A 12,894-nucleotide genomic window follows, 5' to 3' on the forward strand; every position below is an offset into this window, starting at 1 on the left:
TCACTTTTCTAACCATTCATCTCTAGTCTAGCCAACATTTTTTTATATATAAGCTTGTCACTTAAGAAGCAATGAAGAGGGCAGGGCAGTGTGAAGCATTCTCAGCCAGCTGGCACAGGCAGATCTAGTCACATGGGGTGAGTGCTGCATGGAGATTTTGTCCTCCAGGCTACATCTCCTCTCTTGGATGCTCTGTCTGCTGACTCACCACTGTCTCCCAGTGTCCACACGGTCTTAGGGTTGCCTACCTTCCTTCCTGGTTTGGAGCCATTCTCATTCCTGGTTACATGTCACGTTGGTCTTGCCTTCTGCATCCAGGAGAATCAAGGCAGTTGAGAATAGCTTGCACCCCAGAAAAAGCTGCTGAGTTGAGTCCTGTTGGTAAGTGAGGTTTATCCCACACCAACTGGTCAGAAGGTCGTCAGGGAACTCACAGGTCTCAGAGCTCCAGCTGAGCAATGCCCAAAGCTTCACTCCCCCTCATACTCAGCATGCACAAGCTCAGTATTTCAGAAGACAGATGTCCTGGCCCATCAGCAGGAAGGGGACCGGGTGCTGGGTAGTAGCACCTGCCAATCAAATTGCTTTTCCGGTGAACCTACTTTCCCCAAGCTTTTAGAGTGCAGTTTCCAAACTGACTTTCATGGTTTATGCTGAAGTTTCAAGGACGCATCTGGACAAAATATGCTTTCCCAGATAGGCCAACAATTTATTTATTTATTGCTTATGACATTGTACTTGGCAGCTAGGAAGACATAAAACAATCTGAACCACTCTGAAGAAAACGGGTGCAGGGTCGTCCCCAGAGACCCTGATGGAAGATAGTGCGGGCCCATGGAATGGCGCAGATCTTCCTGTAATTGACAGGTGGAGCTTTGAGAGGCAAGCCTGGTGGTGGTCATTCCTGCTAGGAGCTCCCATATCTTTCTGACCCAGCTCCTGCTTTGGCACAGAAAAGGAGACCAGAAACATATGTTAGAAGCCTCATCTGATGGTGCAAGCTGAGGCCAGTGTGAGGACCACTGCCATCTGCCTCTACTGTCAGGGTGCAGGGAGAGTTTGAAAACGCAAAATGAAGTGCTAATTTTGCTCCTTCTGCCTTTCTCCTGACACCAAAGGTGCCCATCTCCTGGCCTGTCCTGTCCCCTCTTCCAAGAACAGAGCCCAGATAGTGACTGACAGGAGTGGGAGAGGGTGTGTATGCCATCTCCTTGCTTTTCTGATGGATGATGCTCAGGCTAGTACACCACGTGTCCCCTAGAATCCCCAGCAGGCCTACCTGCAGGTGTTGCTTGCCCTCCCATCCTGCCCTGTTCCACACTGCCCTCTTGGTGTTTCCTCAATCACACACCGCTACTGCCAACTGTCTATGTCACATCATTGTCATAGGATCTGTTTATGTGGGCCCCCGTTCAGAATCTTCCTACCACAGTCCTGGCCAGCTTTTAACACAGAGCCTGTAAATTAGAGCCCTATGATTTTTCCTGGCAGATAGGCTCATGGGCCTGCAGTGTTTAAAAGATTTTAACAAGTGAATCTAAATTCTTGGTTGAAGGCGGTTCCAGTTATCCTGGGCCTGTATTTCCTTATGGCACATGGGGTTGGGGTTGAAGTTGGCTTGAAAAGCTTATTTATCTTGTCCCTCGAGGTGGACCTACCCACTCCCCCCGGGTCACTCCCATAAGGGGCATTTTTACACTTGAATCCTGAGGCTACCTAGGCTATGAAACCAGGTGGTATTTTCCATAAGACTCTGTTTTTTTTTGTTTTGTTTTGTTTTTTGTTTTTTCCCTGAGGGCTCATGGCACTGCATGGAACAATGAGGTCTAGACTGTACATAGGAAAACATGTGGGCAGTGATGGCTTGGCCAGGGATGTGGGCGGCATGTCAGGGGAAACCTGCTCATAGCTGGCAAGTGGGTCTATTTCAGGCTAATCCCTTCCCTTTTCTGTTTGGTCCTCACAAACTAGCTACAAGATACTTTCTGCTATTATGCTCATGTTTCACATAAGAAACCCCAACCTCAGAAAGCTGGAAACCATGTTCAAACCACAAGTAAAAATGAAGAGCTGGGACTCTAGTTCAAGTTCCTTATAACTCCAGTGTGCACGTTATTCTTTGTGTGTGTGTGTGTGTGTGTGTGTGTGTGTGTGTGTGTGTGTGTGTGTGTGTGTGTGTAGTGGCTGAACTCTTACCCAGGGCAATGGTGAGTTCAGGGGAGACAACAATGTAAATGGATACCATGACATCATCATCCAGGCCTGACCCTGAGTCTGGGAGGTTCCAAAGCTAGACTTGTCAGAGCCAAGGGGAACTCCATCTCTCAAAGAGCAGCCTTCAAAGTGGTGAGACCTCGTCAGTCAACAGTGCAAACCAGAGGCCCCTGGGATATTTTACTGGGACAGATATATGGAGCTAAGCACTTGCCAGCTTCAGACCAAGCCAGTCTCTCCTTGTGGGAACTTGCAGGGAAACCTGGTTAGACGGTGAAAGTCAGTTTCATTTACAGTGGCTGTGGGCCATGCAGAAGCGGGAATAAGCATGCATGGCAAGCACAGTCCTCTCCCTACAGAAGCACTGGCTTAAATATATGAGCAGAGGCTTAAAAAATGGCTTAAGAGCACAAGTGGGACAGATGGTGATGAAAAGGAGCGTGGCATGGTCCAAGAATGTGGAGTGTTAGCCAAATTAGCCATTTGAGGGCACCTGGCTCAGGGACCCGTTGTCCTGATTCACGGTGGCATGGCAGCTTTTGTGGGAAGTGACTGCTGTATTCTGTGGCCCCACTTCCCCACTCATTACCCTGCAGGGACGGTCTGGATTTTGGGAAATGCCATAGAGTAGTGCTAACATGCATATCTCCCACAATCCTCTCTGCCCTTGTTACTTTTTGCTCCTTTAGTAGGATGGTGATTCTTATGCATGCATTTCTTTCTTGTCTGTATGTTCACATCACTCCAATTCGTTAGGCAACTGAACAGATGTCTATTCTGATCCACTCAGCTGTGCTCTGAAAATTGGATAGTCTTGCTTCCCTGATTTTTCAGGTCTTTGGTGCATGTGTGTGTGTGTATATGCATGTGTTTGTGTGTGTGTGTGTGTGTGTGTGTGTGTGTGTGTGTGTGTGTGTAGTGGGGCGGGGTTAACCTCACCTGCCCTGACTATACACAGTACACGGCAGCTTATCACCTATGTCTATCACTAGCTGTTATTATTAACCTTTATCATTATTTTATTACAATTTAATTTATTAAGTCTCTAGGTCAAAGTGTCCTTCTCTGAAAAAGGCAGGTAGTCATTCTAACATAAAGATTTGCTCAAAGAATCAAATGAAATAATGTGTGCAAAGTGCTAAGAAACGTGACAGTAGGGGAAATGCCCCTCAAATGGAATCACTATTTATATCACTATTGTCATGACTACACCAAACCTTACATTTTTCTCTATAGTTCTGATATGTGACTCTACCCCATGCATTTCAGCTACTTGATAAACTGACTTGAACTAGGACACAATAACGAATGCAATTTCTATTCTTCTAGACCCAATCTAAGTTATGGCAAAAAGTGTCTGATTGGCTTCTGTAGCTAAATCCTTGAGATTGATATCTCTCAAAATCTGTCTGCCTGTAATTACCCATGTCTACATCTCTCTCCTGCGGTGGCCCCTGGAGCCTGCAACACTCCGTGTTTTCTCATCCTGTCTTCCAGTTCCAAAGAATGTTTCAGAATTCAGACTTAGTGGTCAGGCTATGCCATGTGCTCATCATCACTGCCCTAACTATGATGGCCTCTCTGTCTTTCTCGGAAGGGGAAAACCCTAGTAGACCCCAACAGGCTACCATGAGCCGGTGACATAGAACTTGCTGTAGGATGAACTCTAGAACTGCAGAGGCCAAACAGAACCTCTTAAAGAAAACCCAGCTGCTAGAATCAGAAGAAGGGAGAGAAAACTAATGGGCGGGTCAAAGCAGAGGACATCCGCATACCACCATTACACCCCCCGACCCCCACACTACATCACAAGAGGACAGGAACCACATGAGTACCCTTCACCTGTCAGCCTGGGATGAGCTTCGCTCTGGCGTTATAGCAGCCAGAGGTGTGCAACCCAGCAAGGGCCACCCAAGCTCTCTGACCTGCTGACTCCAGCCCCCTGGCAGCCCTGCTGTGACTTGTCAAGAATCTGGACACCTGTGGAGACATCATCATGCCTCTGGCCGCATAGGACATTTGAAACTGTATCTTTTCCTGTTTCTGTGAGGATTTGGGCTTTGTTTTCTAGAATGCTTTTGTTCTTCTGTCATCGTATTCCAAAAAACGCCTCAGAGGAGTAACCTGCTCTGAAATCACTGAGGAGCCAACCAAAGTGCTGCCCCTTGCCCCAGAGGGAAGACCTGTTTGCCGGCTGATGCCATAAACTCTTCTCCGACCTCATAACATCTGAACCTCACTGGTCCTTCCTTGCAGCTGTCTTTGTAGTCCTGCTGTATTGCTCAGCACTAATATAACTTACCCTTTACACATCACTATCTCAGCGGTCTCTGCCTCTGCTAGTCCTCCCATACCAAAGCTGATTCTCCCCGCCAGGGGAGTTGTTCTGAAGCACCACTGCGCATGGTTTCCTTGCGCAGTCCCTTACATGGAAACGTATTCTCGTCTAAATAGGCAACTCTTTTGTTTGTTTGTTTGTTGTTTTTCGAGACAGGGTTTCTCTGTGTAGTCCTGGCTATCCTGGACTCACTTTGTAGACCAGGCTGGCCTCAGACTCACCTCCATCTGCCTGTCTCTGCCTCCAAAGTAGTAGCATTAAAGGCTTGCGCCACCATGCCCAGCTTCATTCTCTTCTAAATAGTAGAACACTTTTCTGCTATTTATCCTCAGAGGAACTGGCAACATCTTTAGAATTCTGCCTGTTACCTTCTATTCAGTGCATTTGAAAACTGAATCAAAAACCCATGTCAACACAGCACACACATTATGTGCCTGGTTTTTGTTATTTCTGGAGCTGACAGGAGTTTAGATTGGAGCTTTTTGGTTAAGTTGTTTGTTTTCTTTGGCCTTGGCCATTCTGTCTCTTTGCCTTCTGCCGTCTAGATATGTTCATGTACATTTCTAGGCTTCCATAGATGTTAGATACATATTCCGTATATATCATGGCATTGTTTTCTACCTTCCATGCGCCTGGACAACACTGATTTTCCTTTCACCTCTAGCTCAGGGGTCTAACTGTGGCATCCAGATGCCCTCCAGCACTGGGCTGCAATGGTTGGGCCTGGGTAAGGGGCTCATTCTGCTCCTCACAGCATGCTCAGCTTTCCAGGAGAAAGGCCAGTTCATCTCCTTTACACATTTAAATCCATGAATGAATGAGGACAAGGAGGTGCAAGGCCATGCTCAGACCATCCCTGGCTGAATCTAAGATCACACTCTTATAAAGGCAACTGAGGTCACATTGGCACAGCAGAGTCCTCCCTCATGAGATAAAGTGACAGTAATATTGAGCAATCATTTTCACTTGACATTCCTTTTGGCTCCTGATGTTATGACCAAGGTACACACACATGTCTCCATTTCCCCTCTCACCCCTGGAATTGAGTGGCTGGTGTTGAGGAAGGCACAGTCTTTGACACAATCAAGAGCTGAAGGGATCCCCACGGAATCCATAGGAATGTGAGTGTGCGTTATCTTCAACTCGGGGAGGGAGGTGGGAGGGTTCTTGTTTCTCTGACCATCTAACTTTGATTCCCTCGCCCCTTCTTTGCTCAGAATCCGATGGTGTAATTTTCCAGGGGTGTCAAAGCAAGGCTGACGGCTTGACATGATGAAAGGCTGCCTTGTTGGTGAGTGCTTGGGGCAGTTGAACACACGGGAAGACATTAGTTTTGTATTCACTGGAGTGCTCTACTGTGTTCATGTCTAAAGGCCGAGTGTGGTGTCCTACCGATGCAAGCTGAGTCACAGCCCCGTCCCTTGTCTTCTGGCCAGGGACCTGACCTAACCTCTGTGGACCATCACAGTTCTTCCTAGTTAAATATAATACTGAAACAACAGTAAAACAAATAACAATAAAACAATAAGAAGCATCAGTTCTTGTAGGGCTGCTGTTAAGAATGAGGTGCGGGGAAACACACACGCCAGCCTGCCATGCTGGCCACACTTAGACACATTTCTTCCCTTGATGGCATAGCACTAGCCTTCCCTGCTTCATTAGCTAGAGAGAAGGAGAAGGCGGCAGCCCATCTCACCGCCCATTTCTGCTCTGCCCAACACTAGGATGCTAGCCCAACCGTGCGTACTACTTTGCTGTAGCTGTCATAAAAATTACCACATATTTAAGAGCTTAACACCACCACCCCGCCATTTATCATTCACTCCCAAGTTCTTTGGGACAGAAATATGGCACAGTGGCGGCTCAGCTATTTGTCTGTTCTGGGTCTCATAAGGCCAAAAGCAAGGTGTCAGCCAGACTGTCATGTTTTCTGGAACTCAGAGAATGACACTACTTTCCAGCTCTCTCAGGTCATTGGCAGCACTCCGCTCCGTGTGGTTGCAACACTTCTGGGTATTGGTGGTTGGCTGGAGGCATTCTCGGCTTCTAGAGGCCACCCACAAGCTCTGGCGGAGGGTCCCTTCCTCAAGGAGCTTCCTTTCCCTTGCTTGGAGCTCTCTCTGTCTAGTCTACACCTCTCTTCTCTGCCTTTCCATTGTTCCCCTCTCTGCATTTCTCTTGAATTTCGCTTTCTCCTTCAGCGCCATGGATCCAACCCAGGCTTTAGAAAAGCACATGACGTGCTGTCCTGCTGAGTGTCTGCCTTCAGCTTCAACCTCCTCCTCCACTGTGTAGGGTTAATATCTACCTAAATGTTCCAGAATATTCCATTTAAAAACAGGTTAGCTCCTTAATAGCACACGAAAACGAAATTTGCATTCTATCTGCAAAGTCCCTGCACATCACGCGTGACTAAGTTTTGACTAAATAACCAAAGGGTAGAAGTTGTAGGGTGGAATCTTTATATTCTGCTGATTAACTCCTACACGCCGGATTTAAGAACTGAATAAAAATCCACGCAGCACAGCACACAGTATATGCTTGGCTTTTGTCACTTCTGGGGTTGGCTTAGCTGGGAACTTTTAAAGCATTGTTTTTTGTTTTTGTTTTCCCCCAAGAAGAGCGAGCCCACTTCCTTCCCTTGGAGAATGAAGCGCAGTTTAATTTGAAGTTTTTAAGAGTTTTGGGTGACTATTCAGGTAGAAAACTGTCTCCGTCATCTTTTCATTTGGAAAGCTACTAACCTGCACTCCTGGCATACTCAGATAATCAAGTTTACTCCTCCTCAAGTCTCTGAGGAAGTTGAAGACCAGGTAGCTTAGTTTTACAATGAAACTTAGTTGTTTAGGGGTTAAGATGTTTTTAGGTCTAGATAGGTGTTCTAAGTTGATAATGGCAAAATGTGATGGAGACTGATTTACATTCAGAAATTTAGATGCACCAAGATAGGAAAGATGTCTTCTTCCAGGCTGTCAATTACAAATAACCAAAACACTAAGAATGTAATTATATAATTCCTGATTGTGTCATGGTTCTTCTTGCCGTAGATAATCTATTGTATTTATATGTAATAATATAAAAGTATATGTACAAAAATAAAATAACTAAAAAAACCATCTATCAGAGACATCCTCTTTATTCTTTCCTACCTTTTCTTCAATGAGACTCATACCTTCTCCTGGCATTTAAATATTGTAAATTTAAATTTTTTAATCCATGAAGTTTGACTCCAGACTTGAGAATGTCACCCAGTGGGGTGTGGATGCTAAATTAATCCCTACAGGACAGCGTGGGCTGAGAACCTTGAGATTCCAATCAGAATGCATCTTCCAGCTGGCAAACAACCATGTCCTCATCAGTTTTTCAGATCCATCTCACATGGAAAATTAAAATATCGGGTCTCTGTTCTGAAGAAATACTTGCAAATCTGCCTAAAATGCACATACTAGAATGCTTACTCCACTCTCAATTGTCCTAACAAGAACAACAATTTAAGTATATAGTAACTGTGAGCTTCAGTAAGGGGAAGTTGTTTTTACATAAGTCCTTTGCAGCTTTTATTATTATTATTATTGTTGTTGTTGTTGTTTTGTTGTTGTTGTTGTTGTTATTGTTGTTGTTATTATTATTATTGTTTTGTGTGTGGGTGTGTGTGGAGCAAGGGGAACAATCCTCCATTGCTGTTGGGAGTGTAAACTTATACAACTACTTTGGAAATCAATCTGGCGCTTTCTCAAAAAATTGGGAATAGCTCAACCTCAAGACCCAGCTATACCACTCTTGGGCTACCCAAAAGATGCTCCACCATCAAACAAGGACATATGCTCAACTATGTATGTAGCACTTTTATTCATAGTAGCCAGAATCTGGAAACAACCTAGATGTCTCTCAACCGAAGAATGGATAAAGAAACTGTGGTACATTTACACAATGGAATACTACTCAGCTATTAAAAACAAGGAGATTATGAAACGTGCAGGCAAATGGATGGAACTAGAAAAGATCATCCTGAGTGACCCAGACCCAGAAAGACATGCATAGCATATATACTCACTCATAAGTGGATTTTAGCCATATAGTACAGGATAAACATATTGCAATTCACAAATCCAAAGAAGATAAGTACCAAGGAAGACCCAAGGGGGGATGCTTAAGTCTCACTCAGAAGGGGAAATAGAATAGACAGTGGGAGTGGAAGAAGAGAGGGAGCAAGGTAGAAAAGGGAATACAGAGAGAAATGAGTGTGGGGATCAGACCTGGGGAGAGCGTGGGCAGGACGACAGAGGGCCTGCATAGAGAAGAAAAACCATGGGTGGAGGCATCTCTGTGACAATCTGGAGACCTAAGATAGGGTAGGCTTCTGGGATGATGTGAGAGTAACTCTAGCTGAAAACTCCTAGTAGCAGTGGTTATGGAGACAGATGAGGACACCCTCTACCTAGACAGGACTCTTAGTGGAGGGAGGGGAACACCAACCCACGCACAGGAACTTTAACTCAAAATTTACCTTGCCTACAAGATGTGCATGGATAAAGATGGAGCAGAGATTGAGGGAATTGTCCAACTAAGGCCTGGCCCAACCTGAGACCCATCCCATGAGAGAGAACCAACCCGTGACACTCTTAACAATACTCTGCTATGCTTGCAGATGCGAGCCTAGCAGAGCTGTCCCCTGAGAGGCTCCACCCAGCAGTGGATTGAAACAGATGCTGAGACTCACAGCCAAACACTGGGCAAAACATAGGGAGTCTTGTGGAAAAGTGGGGAGAAGGATAGAAGAACCTGCGGGTGACAGAACCTCCACAAGAAGAGCAACAGAGCCAATTAACCAGGGCCCAGAGGGGCTTGCAGAGATTGAAACACTAACCAAGGACCATTCAGGAGCTGGACCTAGGTCCTCTATACAGATGTAGTCGATGGGCAGCTCAGGGTTCATGTGGATCCCCTAGTATAAGGAGCAGGGGCCTTCTCTGACATGGACTCTGTTGCCTGCTTTTTGATCACTTCCCCCTGGCAGGGCTGCCTTGCCAGGCCTTGGGAAATGGGTGTGCTTGGTCCTGATGAAACTTGATGAACTGGGATGGGTTGGTGGTGGGGTGCTCCCCTTTTCTGAGGGACAGGGGTTGGGGAAGATGGAGGGAGAGTGAAACAATGGGGTGAGAAGGGAAGGAATTAAGACTGGGATATAAAGTGAATAAATGAAGTGAATGAATAAAGAAATAAAGTGAATGAATAAATGAATAAATAAATGAGTGAATAAATAAATAAATAAATAAATAAATAAATAAATAAATAAAGTAAGTAAGTAAGTCTACTAAACTCATGACTCAAACCATATAGACAAGATTCAACCCAGTCTTTACTGTGGATGGGCAGGAAGGAAATGCTTTTCATTATAGAACTCAGGCAAGGAAGATTTGGAATGTAGGCAACCTTGCTGCGTTTTAAAAATAGAACAAAACAAAGAGAGCTCTGAAAAACCAGATCCTACAAACCAGATCGTAACCATGTAACCATGTGCATCCCCGTGGGATCTACCTCTTATGCCGCACACGGCGGGAGGGCTCAGGGGAGCTGATTTTCTGCAATGGCTACCCCCTTGGCAGAGGAAATCCTAAATTCAGGCTGAGCTCCCTTCCTGCATCAACCTTCAAGCCATCTACAAGTGTCTGTTCCCTTAAAGGAGCTAGAATATTTCTTCATTTTTCAAAGTCTTGGCTCTGCTCCTGTACAGGAAGGCTCCTCCAGACCGTGCAGATCACGTGTCAGGGAGCCAGGCTGCAAGAAGGCCATGGTGGCCTCCTCCTTTTAGAGGCAGGACCAGACCAGAAGGCCGATTGTGACAAAATGTTCTCAGTGTTTAAGTAGTATTTTTGAGTCATTTATTGATTTTATTTTTTGATTTTCCCATCCAATATGTGGCTAAGTAAATCAGGTAAGCAGAGATTATCCCTACTGACCCCGAGTGACTAAGAAAGCAAGGGACCTGTTTCTGAAAGGTGGATGCTTCTCTTGGCTGCTGTAGTTTTGTTTTCGTCTGTAGCCAGTTACATTTTGCAGTGTGACTACCCTGCAAGCCACAAGCTGGTTTCTAAAATGTGCCAGATGCTCATCTACTAGCTCGGCCACGCCTTTTCATCAGACTTTCATGGGTTTGTTTGTTTTCTGATATACACTCTTGCCATTCAAAGTGTGGTCCTCATGTCAACATGGATGTCACCTGGGAACAGAGCTGCCAGAAAGGCACAGGACACATAACTCCAGCTGGGTGGACTGTCTCTCCACTTTCCCCTCTTTGTTTTTTTTTTTTTTCCCCTCTCTTTCTAAATCTGGCAAATCTACCTGGGGGCTTGTCAGAAATGCAGACCATCAGGCTCCACCCAGGCCCCAGAGGAATCAGAATCTCCATTTAACAAGATTACGGTGGCTATAAAATCTATTTGAGTCCTGCAATGTTAACCTTTTAGTCTCCAATGCTCCATTCTGACCTCCCTTGGCACCAGAGGCAGATGATCAGAGTCATCTGTCAACAACATGGTAAGCTGCCATGCATGGCTCCTCCTCTGCCAGAACTTCATAATGTATTCTATAAGTAAACCTGCATTTTTCAACCTGGGCACATGCGGTACTCTACTTTCAACTCCCATGAGTCAGAACTGGTCCTGAGCTGAGAATCCCCATCACTATCAAGGAGCCGCCAGGCTGTGTTAATTGCTTTCTGGGTGGTGGGGCAGGGGGCGGGGACAGCATCTTGCCTTTGATCAGGAGGGAGAAGTAATGGTTTTACTTACATCCTGCTTTGTCTCTGCACAGGCCTAGAGCCCGGGATCCATTTCAAGCTCCCTCTTTCTTCCTGGTATTCTATTACTGCATACATACCTCCACCCAGGGCTGGGGAGTGTGGGAAGTAAACGCGCTTTGTGGTACACCCACATGACAGCCTTCAAAATGGAAACAATATTTAAGTTAAACCTGGAAGATCAAGTTTGCTCAAGTCTCACAATACAACAATCTTTTGAAAACTTTAGCGGCAGGTCCCTGTTTGATGGAGAGAGGCAAGCCTTGATGGAGAAATGAGGCCCTGTCGGCAGATGCCAAATCCCCACTCGGCTGGCAGCACCAAAACTTTATCCTGCATACATGCTAGCTGGCAATGTAACGATACACAGAGTCTGGAGAGTTTCAAGGTGACTTTACTCTTTCAGGCTATAAGGAGTGTTTCCGGAAAGGGGTGAAGATGTGGGGCACAGACACAGGAAGGACTCCACAGGAAGATGAAAGGTGGAGCCCGGGATGATGGGCTACAAGCTAAAGAACAACAGGAGAGACTGTCCACAAGCCTCCAGAAATCTCGGGGCCCAGAACAGAGAGATGTCCTCTCAGCATTAGGAGGAAGTCGTTCTGTCCACGACTTGAGCTAAGCGTGTGGTACTTTGCTGTGGTAGCCATAGGAAGGGAAGATGAGAAAGGGAAGTGTCATCCTGTCCAGAAAGATTAACTCTGGGAGACAGGGCCTGGGGATGAGGACCTGGAGGCTGGAGGTTCTCACGGGCTGAGGTACTCTGTCAGGATCACACAGAGAACACACAGCCATACCGGGCTGATACTTGGGAGTCCAGACCCCATTTTCACAGCCTCTTAGTACCACAGCTCCAGGCCTAGTAGACAGGACAAGTGATAAGACTCTACACTTCATATGCTTCCTATAATATGTCAGAGAGTGGCTTTAGGAACTCCCACCACCACTGTAAGGTGGAAACTGACACTAGACTGCTTATATTTTCTAGGAGAAGAAACAGAGGCGCTTAGATTAACTATGTGGCCCAGGCTCTGAGAACAGCTGGTGGCTGGAGTGTGCTTTAAATCAGTCCTGTGAACTCTAGGAACACCCCCTTTCAGTGTCTAGATCAGGATCTGGGGTCCGCTACGCTCGTGCGTCAGGTGTCTGTCTCTTCAGAACATCACCCCACCCTCTGCACCTCCACTGAGCAATACACCCTGACTAGTATTCTGTCCACCAGGCCCTAGTGGGCACACTATATCCCAATGTGTTTAGAAAGCCCCCCTCCCTTCCTCTGGTGGAACAGCTGGCTTCCTGGCTGTAAAGTCTATGAGGTGGCCTCAGCTAGTAGGCCAAAGTCCAACAATGGTCAAAGTGAATTTCAAGAGTTCATCTAGGCCACACATGTACATTGCTTCTCCACGTAGATATGGCTTCCTCAATTGGGGGTGACTCTGCCCACAGGGGGACATTCACCAATCTTTGGAATCAGTTTTGGTTGTTATACTGGGGGGAAGGAATGCTACTAGGATCCAGTATCTAGAGGCCTATGGATGTTCTT

General features: G+C 46.1%; 1 protein-coding gene across 20 annotated transcripts in view; it reads right to left on the minus strand.

The window, feature by feature from the left end:
• The window catches only part of ERC2 (ELKS/RAB6-interacting/CAST family member 2), an 869,527-nt gene that overhangs the window by 133,393 nt on the left and 723,240 nt on the right, over positions 1 to 12,894 (minus strand). The gene's annotated exons all lie outside the window — the stretch shown is intronic.

This window comes from Acomys minous, assembly GCF_964271855.1.
Source record: "Acomys minous genome assembly, chromosome: 9".
NCBI classification, from domain to species: Eukaryota; Metazoa; Chordata; class Mammalia; order Rodentia; family Muridae; genus Acomys; species Acomys minous.